The following is a 13,780-nucleotide window of genomic DNA, read 5'->3' on the forward strand; positions in this document are numbered from 1 at the left end:
GAAGAAGGTCTGACTTAAAAGGGGCAGTACGAAAGAGTTTTTGGAGGAAAGAGAGTTACTATTCTGAACTTCCAATTTGTGACTGATTACAAGACTTAATGTATTTGTCAACTCACATTCTAAAAGTGAATTGTTTCTAACCTTTAGAAATAAAAATTTACAAGAAATTAACACAAACTGTAAAAAAATTGCAAACTACAGAGACGCAACATGAAGAAATCACTCGTAATCTCAGCTTCAGAGAAAAATCCCTGTTAATGTTCTAGAATGAACCATCTCCACAGGCTGGTTTGTCATATTTATAAAATGTAAAACATTTACATGTAAATGTTTTATAAACGGCCTTTAACATCTACAAACTATACCTTGCCTTTCACACGGAATTATGTTACGATTGTCTCTCCCCTGGTCCAAACTTTTCTGAAAAAACTGATGTGTGGCCAGGTATTTATCTGAAAATTCCTTTCCTGGTGGACACTGACCCTCATTACTATCGACAGGTACCATCATGCCCAGGGATTTCCATTAGACAATTCTACAAGGGGAATTGCCAGGTCAAGAGAAAATCTAACTTGAAGCTTTTTAATACCTGTGGATACCACTTCCCAGGCCCCTTACATGAGGTTTCCATGAGGAAGTGCCCAGCTCAGCATGGGGCTGTGTGTCACAGGATAAACCCCCAGGCCCAAAAGCCCTTGTCTTGTCTCCACTAATACATGAACTCTAGCTGAGCTCCCATCTTCTCTATGCTCTGCAGTGTGTGCTCACCAGGTAGAACAGGAGCCACTAATCCAGCTCAGCCCAGCAAATGTAGCATCAGCTCTGTGCAGGTCAGAAGAGCCACTGTAGCTAAGTCAGGTTTGGTTGTGTGTGGGCCCACCATCCCCTTGGGCCCCCAGAATGAGCCATCCTTACATGCAAACTCTGCTTCTCATAACACCATTTCAGAGGGATACTTCTGTGAGATGAATGTGGGTTAACTTTCTGTGCAGTGGTAAATCCCATATTTGTAATGTGGAATAGATATTCCCTATGATATGAATTCCCTTGTGAATAGAGAAATGATGTGATTGAAGGCTTTCTCACGATGCTTACAGTCACAGGTTTCTCTAGTTTGAGGTCTCATAGGTGTACCGAGGGAGGAGGAACACTGAAGGTTTCCATCATCTTGTACATTCAGAGGATCAATCCACAGTGTAATATCCCATAGGTTGTCTAAGAATTGAAAAAGACTTGGAGATGGTACCAGGTACCTAACATTTATGTGATGTTGCTCCACTGACTTCTCACATTTTCAACCAAGTTAATTAGGGAAGTCTTTTTCTATATGCACGAATTCGAATGTCTTTGGAAGTGTGGGGAGAAAAACAAAAATCTCCCACATTTCTTACACTTACATGATTTCTCTGCCATGTATCTTCCTTCAGGTTTACAAACTGATATGGGATGAAAGCTATCCAACATTACTTAGATGTATATTGTTTCCATTCAATATTCTGACTCAGGAATGACTCTCTCTACTGTTTGAGTTCTTGTGTCCAAAGGCTGAGGGACATCTGAAGACTTTCTCACATTTTTTACCTTCATAAGGAATCTGAGTTAATACGTTTACTGAGGAAGAACTGAAGACTTTTCTATATTCCTTATATTAACAAGGTTTCTCTCTACTATGCCTTCTTTTGTGTTCTATGAGGTTAAGAGGACAGCTTTCCCACATTCCTTACATTCATAAACTCCCACCACTGTGAGGTTATTGATGTTCAGTAAGGACTACATAAAGGCTTTCCCACATTTCTTATACTTTAAGCCATCTTTCCATTGTGAGTTCTTATATGTTTTGACAGGCATTCAAAGCCCTCCCAATACTGTGAGTTCTTAAATGGATACTGAGGTGTGAGGACACATGAAAGCCTTTCCCACATTCCTTACATTCATAAGGCCTCTCTCCAGTGTGAGTTCTTATATGTATATTTAGGCCTGAGGAAAACCTAAAGGCTTTCCCACATACCTTACATTCATAAGGTTTCTCTCCAGTGTGAGTTCTTATATGTATATTTAGGCCTGAGGAAAACCTAAAGGCCTTCCCACATTCCTTGCATTCATAAGGTCTCTCTCCAGTGTGAGTTCTTATATGTTTAGTTAGATATGAGGAAAATCTAAAGGATTTTCCACATTCCTTACATTCATAAGGCTTCTCTCCACTGTGAGTTCTTACATGTTTAGTTAGGTATGAAGAAAAACTAAAGGTTTTCCCACATTCCTTACATTCATAAGGCCTCTCTCCACTGTGAGTTCTTATGTGTTCATTGAGGGATGAGGACTGGCTAAAGGCTTTCCCACATGCCTTACATTCATAACACCTTTCTCCACTATGAGTTTTTATATGTATAGTGAGGGATGAGGAACGACTAAAAGCTTTCCCACATTCCTTACATTCATAAGGCCTCTCTCCACTGTGAGTTCTTAAGTGTTCAGTGAGGTGTGAGGAACACCTAAAGGCTTTCCCACATTTTTTACATTCATAAGGTCTTTCTCCATTGTGAGTTCTTACATGTTTCATTAGGTGTGAGGAACGAATAAAGGCTTTCCCACATTCCTTACATTCATGAGGCCTTTCTCCACTGTGAGTTTTTATATGTGCAGTGAGGGATGAGGAACAACTAAACGTTTTCCCACATTCTTTACATTCATGAGGCTTACCTCCACTATGAAACATTTTAGATAAAGTGAGGAATGAGAGAAGAGTATAGGTTTTCCAACATTCTTTACATTCACACTTATGACCTTTCAAATGTGTCTGAAGGGATGAGAAACTACAGAAATCTTCCCCACATTCATTGGGTTTCTCTCCAGTTACTGTGGTCACATAGTTCTTAAGACGTGAAATACAAATAAAGCCTTTCCCACATACCTTACATTTATACGGTTTCCCTCCAGTAACAGTTCTCACATAAGACCTAAGTAAAGAGATATAATTGCAAACTTCTCCAAATTCCTTACACTGATAGGTATTGTATCCAATGTGAGATCTGATATGATGTTTAACTGAAGAATGATCCATGAAGTATTTTCCACACTCAAGGCCTCCAGAAGGATTTATTGCAGTAGGACTTCTTTTGAATACGGTAAGATTTGGAATCTGGCTGAAGGGTTTTTCACACTGATTGTCTTCATTACTCTCATGGGGATTTTCTACTGTATGCCTTCTTTTAAAAATAGAAAATATGCTGATGTAAATAAATTTGTTACCATTTCACCATTACCAAACACAGTGTAAATTTCTGTTTTTCTTTTTGAGGTGCCTCATGTTTCACAGGTTAATTCATCTAGCAGAGATGCTACCACAGCTGTAACAGTTTTTCTCAAACAATGGGCTTTCTGATAATTTTGTACAAGTGAAATATGTTTCAAATACTTAACATCGGACTCACATTTATGAAAACATTGTAATGTGAAAATTCTCAGAACACACAATTTTGCTCTATTTCTATGTCATGGCACCTTAAGACTTTCTCTTGAGGCACCGCTCTCTCTCATGTGACTGACACTCACCTCACGTACATCCCCTGGTTTTTATGCTGAACTTTAATGTCATGTAATTCGCAGCTTTCTCCTAACATGGAGGACCAGGTGTTATTCTTCATTAACTGCACTATTATATGATCACTGGACAACTTTTCTCCATTATTAAGGTCTTGAGAAACTGACCCAATGATTCAAGTTGAGGTTCACAGGATGGAAAAAAAAAAAAGGAAAAGAATTACTAGGAGGAAAAAGGCACTTATGAGCAAAGAAAGGCAATTGGCTCTTTCAAGGCTTTGGCAATGGTCAAAAGGCAATTTACTAAGAAATACTTCCATGAAGATTGAGAGTGACAGTGACATAAATAGAGTTTAATTAGGGGAGGCAAACAGAAAGATATTGGACACAATGCACATGTAATGGTGAAAGCAGAAAAGAGGAAGGTCTTTCTGCACGAACACAGAACACCTACTCCTCACTATTATCTGACATTTTCCATTTATAACAATAGTAAAAAAATCTACTTAAATCACCTTAAAGCCAGGTAAGGACCTATGTGTTCTGAGTGAGAGACTGCCTCCCTCCTGAGCCACAAGTCTTTGATTCTTCCTATCCCAATCCTCTGCCCAGTCTTAGATGCAAATAAAGTTGAGGGGAATAAAAAAGGCCGTCGTATGCTGGGGCCTTAGGCCATTAAAGTGCATACATACTCCATGGCCTCACTGAATCCTGGACAGCCTGTAGGCTGGTGGGTGCCCTGCTGTACAAGTGGAGCTTGGCTTTGGGCCTCAAGTCTGCGAGAAGGCAGCAGAGGGGTGCAGACAGGATGCACAGTAGTCACTTCACTGCAGACCCTGAGATCTGCCATTTGTGCACTTGGGGGCATGGGGGCCAGCAGGCAGCAGTCCCAGGTGGGTGGGCGTTTCCACGGACAGCAAGAACTCCACGTGGGTCAGCGTAGGGTGGGTCCCCTCCTGGCTACAAATCCTGACCCAACCAGCTCTGCCTGTGGTTTGAAATGGCACAAGCCAACCTGCCTGCCCAAAGTATGGAAGTCATGGCACGGAGATAAGCAAGTTACTGATGGCATCTGAGGGAAGGGAGAAGACCCATAGGGCCATCTCCGAAATGACTCCTGGAGCCTGAGGAGCATTTGGTTGCTGAAGTTTCACATAATGCCAATTTCTGAGGAGTGGGTGTAGTGAGACGATGGATGAAAGTCAGAAAAAGTAAGCTAAGGAACCTGGGAAGTTCAGTCTCCACAACCACAAAGCGACTTTTTCTAACTGATTTACTCGAATCTAATTTTCTCCATGCAGTGTTGATTCTTCAAAAAATCTTGCCTTCTAAGCACTCCCTGACACAGTGGCCCTGGATGAGTCCTATCTCTACTCTCCTCAGATCTTTCTCTTGCTTCTTACATGTGTAGCTGACACGGTGCTCATACAGAAAGGCATATCGTGAGGAAAGATAGAAGAGCAATGAATATTTCCCTGACACTAGGCCAACATTTTGGTCTTCAAGGTCTCTGGAGATGGGCAGGTATGAGTTTATTTGCAGCAAAATAATGATAACAATTTTGTAATAAACACAGTAAAACTCTCTATAACTTTCCAAACCATAAATGTCTCTGTGCCTCAAAGTGACCCCTGAAGCCAGTGTTCACACTTTCAACACTTAAAGAGCCTCAAGGCTTTTAAACACAGGAGAAATAAAAGCTCAGTTTAATACATACAGCTTTATGTTCATGAGGAAGCCAGGATATGTAAGCTCCATACAGCAAGGAACCACTCCTGTCTTAACAATGTATTCCCTTTCCTCAGCCCAAATACTTGTGCAAGGACAATGACTATATTTGTTCACTAAAGGAGTTAATAAAGAAATGATGCATCCTTACCTACTGAGGCCAGGTTTCTTAAGGTTTCCATCATCACATCTGTGTAGAGTTTCCTCTGTGCAAGATCCAGCAAAGCCCACTCTTCCTGGGTAAATTCCACAGCAACATCCTCAACAAGCACTGAGTCCTAAAACATCCCACATAATCTGCATCAGCAAGGTACCATGTAATACAATATGTGCAAAAGGGCAGGTGAGGCTGACAGTCCTGGGGAACTGAGAATTCATAGGGATTTGACACAAGGTTCTGGGTTCTACCAAGCCCTACTCTAGGGTTTAGTCATCAGACTCTTTCCTTCCCTGTCTACATTCATTTCCTGACCAACTACATACTCTCTCATAGATTTAATAATACTTTCAACACACTGAACTTATCTCTCCAGTTTGTGACCAATTCCAGTCTTACTCTATAGTCTAGAACAGTCAGAACATATAGCAGAAATTAGAGAAATGCTCTACAAATGAAAGTCTTATTTCCACATTGGAATCATCACCTCCTTGTGAAAAAAAAATTCATCTCCTTCCATAAGACACACCAGAAAACTCAACAAAACATGAAGCACATGGTGAAACCAGGATGAGATATTAACAAATGGGAAACACTAAAGTACCAGAACATCAGAGAACATTTTGATCTCTGATACCTACAGCAAACAGTAAACACGGCATATCTTCTAGTCAGATAAACATAAAACATCACACTAACCCCCAATTTTACCAGAGTCCCTTTTACAAAGCACATGTTTGGTTTTCAACAAATAACTAAAAGGCATAGTAAAAGACAAACTGCACAGCTTGAAGAGCTAGAACAAACATCAGAACCAGTCTAAGAAATAGCAGAGATTTTGGGATTATCAAACTGGAAATTCAAAACAACTATGATTAACATGCTAGGGGCTATAACAAAATATACAACATGCAACAACAAATAGGCAATAGAAAGAGAGAAATGGAAATTGTAGGAAAGAATCCAAATGAAATGCTAGAAATAAAAAACACTAACAGAAATGAAGAATGCCTTTAAAATCCAAAATGAGTGCACAAAAACAAGGAAAAAAATCACTGAGCTTGAATACATGTTAATAAAAACCCCAAAACAGAAATTAAAAGTGAAAAAGTTAGAAGAGAATATACAAGAACTGTGGAACAATTACAAAAGGTAGACCACACCCATATTAGGAATACCAGAAAGGAAAGCAGTAGGAAAAATTGGAAAAAATATTAGAGGTTATAATGCCTGAGAAATTTATGAAATCAATAATAAACACCAACCACATATCCAGTAAGTTCAGAGAACACCAAACATTAAATTTAAAAACTACAGCTAGGTATGTCATATTCACACTGCAGAAAATCAAAGCGAAAACACTTCAGAAAACAGAGGGTGGGGGGAAACACCTTCCTACAGAGGAGTGCAGTTAAGAATTACATCAGGCTGCTCTTAAGTAATTTTGAAAGCAAGAGTGGAGAAAAATACTTAAGAGAAAAAAAAAAACCCACCACTCTCAAATTCTACATTCAGCAAATGCAATTTCCAAAGGTGAAGAAGAAATAAGGACATTTTCAGACAAAAATTTCAGGAACTTGCTACCAGTACACTTCCCTTCCAAGAAATGTTAAAAGAAGTTCTTCAGAGAGAAGGAAAATGACATGGATCAGATATTCAGATCAACATAAGGAAAAGAAGAGCATTAGAAAATGAATAAATTAAAGTAGTATAAAATCTTTTATCTTTGCTATTTTTAATTGACCTGTTAAGGGTTGGTTCAAAATAATAATAGCCACAATATATTCCATGATCATAATTATTGTGCAGTAAATTAATTTAGTCCTAGCCATTCATGGTCCTCTGATTCCCATAAAATGATTGGGTATGAGTATGCAAATAAGGCACATGAAACCCTTGTGGAGATGGGACCATGCAAATATGGTGTATGGAAACCTAACAAGGAAACTGGTCAGTTTTGCCATCCCACTAGGCTTAAAGGGAGCCAATCCCAGAAGTGAAAGGAAGGAACCATGCTACTATCAAGAAGAGGAGCTGGGAGGAAAGCACATCATTTGGAACCAAGGTCTCTATTCTGACAACCTCCTAGAGCCTGGAGACAGAGAGCTGTAACACCAGAGATGGCGAGAAGTGGTAGAAAACACAGAATCCAGTAGCAGAGACACAGCAGCAGAACAAGGAGACCAGTGCAAGATGGCATGGTGAGCTTTCCAACCCACGAAGGAAGGTGGCTACAGTTGGCATGCTGACCCACGGCACGAAAGAGCTGAGTGCCTTCAGACCCGCAGCTTAATGGTAGGGTAGAGTACATCCAGGCACTTATTGGTGGAGCCAAAGAGCTTTATCCACCATTTGTCTGTCAGTGTGTCATAATGTGGTGACTTGTGTGTTGCTGTGATGCTAGAAGCTATGCCACGAGGATTTTAAATACCAGCAAGGTAAACTCATGGTGGACAGGTTACAGTGGAGCTTCCAGACTCAGACTGGGAAGAAGGACCTGGCAAACTAATTCTGGAAAAACTGGCCAGAGAAAACCTTATGGATAGCAGAACATTGATATAGTGCTGGAAGATGAGCCCTTCGAGTTGGAAGGCACTCAAAGTACAACTAGGGAAGAGCTGACTCCTCAAAGTAGAATCGACCTTAAGGACATGGATGGAATAAAGCTTTCGGGACCCACATTTGCTGATGTGGCACGACTCAAAATGAGAAAAAACAGTTGGAAACATCCATTAGTAACAGAATGTGGAATGTATGAAGTATGAATCAAGGAAAATTGGTAGTTGTCAAAAATGAAATGGAATGCATAAACACTGATATCCTAGGCATTAGTGAGTGGAAATGGACTGGAATTAGCCACTTTGAATCAGACAAGCCTATGGTCTACTTTGTGGAGAACGACAAACTGAAGAGCAACGGCATTGCATTCATCGTCAAAAACAACATTTCAAGATCTATGCCGAAATACAATGCTGTCAGTGATAGGAAAATATCCATACACCTACAAGACCAGTTAATACAACTATTATTCAAATTTACACATCAACCTCTAATGCCAAATATGAAGAAATTGAAGATTTTTACCAAGTTCTGCAGTCTGAAATTGATCAAACATGCAATCAAGATGCATTGATAATTACTGGTGATTGGAATGCAAAAGTTGGAAACAAAAAAGAAGAATTGGTAGTAGGAAAATATGGCCTTGGTGACAGAAATGATGCCAGAGATTACAGGGCAGAATTCTGCAAGAACAACGACTTATTCATTGCAAATACCTTTCTCAACAACATAAGCAGTGACTATACACGTGGACCTCCCTGGATGGAATACACAGGAATCAAATCGACTACAACTGTGCAAAAAGATGATGGAAAAGCTTAACATCATCAGTCAGAACATGGCCAGGGAATGACTGCAGAGCAGACCATCAATTGTTCATACGCAAGTTCAAGTTGAAGCTGAAGAAGATTACAAGTCCATGAGAACCAAAGTACAATCTTAAGGATATTCCACCCGAATTTGGAGACGATCTCAAGAATAGATTTGACTCACTGAGTACTAATGACTGAAGACCACAGGAGTTGTGGGAGGACATCATAAATGAAAAAATCAAAAGGTCACTAAAAAGACAAAAAAGCAAAACGACCAAAATAGATGTCAGAAGAGACTCTGAAACTTACTCTGAAATGCAGAGTAACTAAAGTGAACAGAAGAAATGATGAGGTTAACAAACGATTTCAAAGGGCAGCTCAAGACAAAGTGAAGTATGATAATGAAATGTGCAAAGATCTCGTGTTAGAAAACCAAAAAGGAATAACACACTAGGCATTTCTCAAGCTGAAAGAACTGAGGAAAAAATTCAAGCCTTGAGATGCAATACTGAAGGATTCTATGGGCAAAATATTGAAAGATGCAGGAAGCATGAAAAGATGGAACTCCCAAGGTTCACCCTTCAGCCAAAGATTAGACAGCCCCATTAAAAAAATGAGACTAATGGGGCACAACAGCCCAGGGACAAGGACTAGAAGGCAGGAGGGGACAGGAAAGCTGGTAATAGGGAACCCAAGGTCGAGAAGGGAGACTGTTGACATCTCATGGGGTTGTTAACCAATGTCACAGAACAATATGTATACTAACTGTTTAATGAGAAACTATTTGTTTTGTAAACCTTCATCTAAAGTACAATAAAAATTAAAATAAAAAAATATGGAAGAAACACACAGTCAGTGTACCAAAAAGAACCATTTCAGGAGGTAGCATATGATCAAGATTCGATGGTACTGAAGGAAAAAGTCCAAGCTGCACTGAAGGCACTGGCAAAAAACAAGGCTCTAGATATTTCAACAAACGGATGCAACACTAGAAGCGCTCACTGGTCTATGCCAAGAAACTTGAAAGAGAGCTACCTAGCCAACCGACTGGAAGAGATCCATATTCATGCCCATTTCAAAGGTATGACAATTGGTCACCATTCGCCTGGAGCAACGGAGGAAAAAGACTCAGGAACATGAGGAGGAAATGGAAAGAGTGGATGACTGCCTCCAGGAACAACTGCCTCCTTTGCTACAAGACCAGAAGAAACGGATGGTGCCCAGATACCATCACAGAATGTTTTGATCAAAGAGTATCTAGAAGAATCCTCATCAAAAGAAGGAAAAATACAGAACAGAATTTCAATTCTCATGGAATCCAGATGGTCTGAAGCTACCGAGGCTAGATGAACCCCCAAACTACCTCCATGAAATAATCTTTAACCATGAAACCATAAACCAAAAATAACCCGAGGCATTTTTTAAACCAAATAGTCTAACTAGTACAGAACGTCCACCATGAGCTTTGTGCTCTTTTAACAAACTTACTATATGGTATAAAATTGTTAACAGCAACTCAAAAGATTAGATACTAAGCTTAGAGGGAAATGAGTTTGTCAACAGGAGAGGAAAAAAGTCATAAAAGGAGGGTGAGAAAAGATGCACAATATGAATTTAATCAGTGTCACTTTATTGTACATGTAGAAATTGTTCAATTAGTTTCTTTTGCTGTGCACATTTTCAATAACAACAAAAGAAACTATGACCCCACCCAAAAAAAAAATCCACACTGGGGAAAAAAAATCATGTGTTTGGAGACCCCACACATAATCCAGCTGAACTCACTCTCCTGCCTCATTTCTTTGGTGAGGTCATGAGAGTGATAAGCCTCAGATATGACACCATAAGCAGAGTCAGAGTTCTTCCCCAATAACTCCCTTTCTTTATCCCCATCAGACTGTGTGAAAGGTATAACTGTAGTTTTAGAACTACATAGAAAAGGCTGCAGTGCCTGGGTGAAGCCAAGAACACCATCTGCAGTGATGAAACAAGGATGCCTTTGCAGTGCCTGGGCTCAGCCTCCTCAGAGCTGCTCCGTCTTCAGGCTCTAGTCTGGAGATTCTGTCATTCACCAGACAGCACCAAGGACCAGGGTGGGGATGTTAATGCTCCATGGTACCAGCTCTGAGAGTCACATATGGAAGGTGACTCCAGGCATCCAAGGCTTAAAAAGCCACATACATGTGGAGAAAGGGCCAACTAACAGTGGAGCAGGGCCTTAGGATGCCCCCTAGGGCTCATTCCCTTGGCCCCTTCTGCTACCTTTTTACCTCACTATGGAACCACAGGGACTAGTGCACACAGCTGGTCCCCCAGTAATTCTTATCTAGCCTCATCCCATTATGGTAAGAATAACCCAGTTCTCAGTACTACTCACCATTTTCTTGCTCCAGCTTTTGAAGTCTAAGTGAATGTCCTCTCTAAGCCCAAGAAGCTGCTTAGTAAGAAGGATCAAAGTGGAAAAAGAGCCACTAAGCAGTCTGGAGGCAGATGAATAATGTTTGGTCCACACAGCCAGTCAGAGCAGTTGAAACCCTTACTTGTGATAGCAAGGATGCACAAGATGGTTGCTCTAGGTCTCCAGCTGCCTAAACTGAACTAGCTATCTCTGTGTCACACCTGTGACCTGAAATGGAAAAAGGATAGGGAGAAGACAGTGTTGAATAAAGAGGGGGTTAACAGGTTCATGGCCTTCAGCTCTTTCTCTAGGCAGGGATTCCTCCCAGGCTTAAGACGGTCCTCCACCCTGAGGGTATTTGCATTTAAGGCAGAACAGGCTGCAGTCTTCCAGAGCATACACTTGTATTGGACTTTCTAAAGTAAATGGATCTATGTCAACTAGTTGTTCATATGAAAAAATAAATAAATAAATAATAGTACTACTTCTATAACAAAAATTCCCACTGAATTATAATTCTAAATTGTAAAAAAATTAAAAAAAAAACAAGATAATGCCGATGACATTGCAGTTAGAGACAATTTCAACAAGACAGTTAAATACAGACCTTAAAATTTTGAAATGATATATGCAGCTGCTGCTTGACTCTTTAGTGTCTGTGTATTTTTTTCTTACCTTTTGTTCTATGTAAAATGATATCCTTTTGTTGTTCCTTTATTTAACAGATCTGATATACATATTGCGTTCATTCTACATTATTACATTTGGTTTAAAAAGAAACATATTCTCTAGTCACATTATACACGCCATACAGGAGTCACTCATCAATTTAAACTTGACTTCTTCATGTTCAACATTATTTACTATAAATTATGACTTTCTAGTAGCTGCACGATTGATGTTTATTTAGGCAAGAGGACTCTGTAAAATAATGAATACAAAGGATGAGGTACTTTTTGCAACATTGTAGGTGCGTGACCCTCTAGGATCTGCTTAAGTATTTTGATTAGTTTCATTATACTTGCCTCCCATTTTGACCTCATTCCCAACATTTGTTGCTGTGACATTAGTAATATACCCAGGTTTTGCTCCAAGGAGTCTTCAACCTATTAAGAAATCTGGCTCTTTGTAGTAAAAACTGTGTCTGAATCACCAGCATCCAATCCCACACACATCCTGTTTCAGCCAAGACTTCAGATCTTGGAGAATCACTGGGTGTGTGATCTCTATAACTCGGTCATTGCTTGTATTAAGCTTGTTCAGCCACATCACATTTTACATGAGAGAAATTAGGTTGGCCATATTGTTTCTCACACAATCATGCCGAAAATGTCTGCCTTATAGGCAAAGAAATACCCCAAAATGTGTTTAATATTTTCCTCCTGAAATTGGGATAAATATGATCCTGAATGCATGCATGTTTCTAAATATTTCATCTATCTTGAAGGCTTATAACCATTAAATCGGGGGGATTATTTACTCACCACAAGCTTACTTTTTGTTTGACCAGCAATACTTAACAAAGTCCTGTTTGATAAACACAGAAAACAAAGGCGAGCGCAGTGAGCGGCCGACTGGAGGAGGAGGACCAGGGCATACACACGACTTTACTTGCTAATGCACCAAGACCCAGGTCTAGCCCGCACACTCGACTGACCCCAACCACGGCCGGCCGCGAACAAACAAACCGCGGCCTTTGGCCCAGAAAGGCGAGGGCCGGGTTGGCTGGGCTTTCGGAGGAGGCAGAAGCAGCACGAAAGCGGGGGAAGGAGGGAGCTCCCGAGCACAGCTGGCTAGAGGAAGTAGCGGGCCCAGGAACAGCTCAGGGAAGGGGGAGAGGCCAGGACTCTGCAGGAGAGCGGGGACAGCTTCCTTAGACCCCAGGACAGGAAATCAAGAACTCACCAAACTGGACCACACCGGATGGCGACAGAATCAAAACGTAGCTCGCGGAAGAGCAAGATCGCGAAAGAACGTGGTTCCTGGCCTTTAACGCGCATTTCCGCTTCCGGTTTCTGGGACCCTTGGTGCACAAGGGGAGGAGTTCCGAACGCCAGCCCAGAGGGCTCCTTGGGCTTGGGATCTGTCCAGTGCTGTCGTTATTTCTTCTCCGGAGAAAAGCCTAGGTTTTCGTAAATGCATATATAATTTAAAGAAGGATTTTACTAGTCAAAGATACAGTGCTTTAGGAGGTAAGTGGGACCCAAGGCGGAAATGTACACGAGCTGGAGTAGAGATGCCAGCTTGGTCCAGTGGTGTGAGAGGGCTTGTTTTGCCCGCCCATCATCAGTCAGAACAAAGCTGGGGGCAGACTGTGGATCAGACTATCAATTGCTCATCTACAGGTTGAAGTTGAAGCTGAAGAAAATTAAAACAAGTCCACAAGGCCAAAGTATGACATTCATTATAGCCCACCTTAACTTAGAGACCATCTCAAGAATAGATTTGATGCATTGAACACTAATGACCAAAGACCAAACAAGTTGTGGGATGACATCAAGGCCATCATACCTGAAGAAAGCAAAAGGTCATTGTCATTGTTTGAATTATGTCCCCCCAAAAATGTGTGTATCAATTTGGCTAGGC

At 40.7% G+C, this 13,780-nt stretch overlaps 1 pseudogene; it reads right to left on the reverse strand.

Annotated features, from left to right (window-relative positions):
• Nucleotides 1-1,828: 1,828 nt before the first annotated feature.
• Nucleotides 1,829-13,780, reverse strand: part of LOC101346191 (zinc finger protein 11-like) — a 111,185-nt pseudogene continuing 99,233 nt past the window's right edge.

This window comes from Trichechus manatus, unplaced genomic scaffold (assembly GCF_000243295.1).
Source record: "Trichechus manatus latirostris isolate Lorelei unplaced genomic scaffold, TriManLat1.0 scaffold00258, whole genome shotgun sequence".
NCBI lineage: Eukaryota > Metazoa > Chordata > Mammalia > Sirenia > Trichechidae > Trichechus > Trichechus manatus.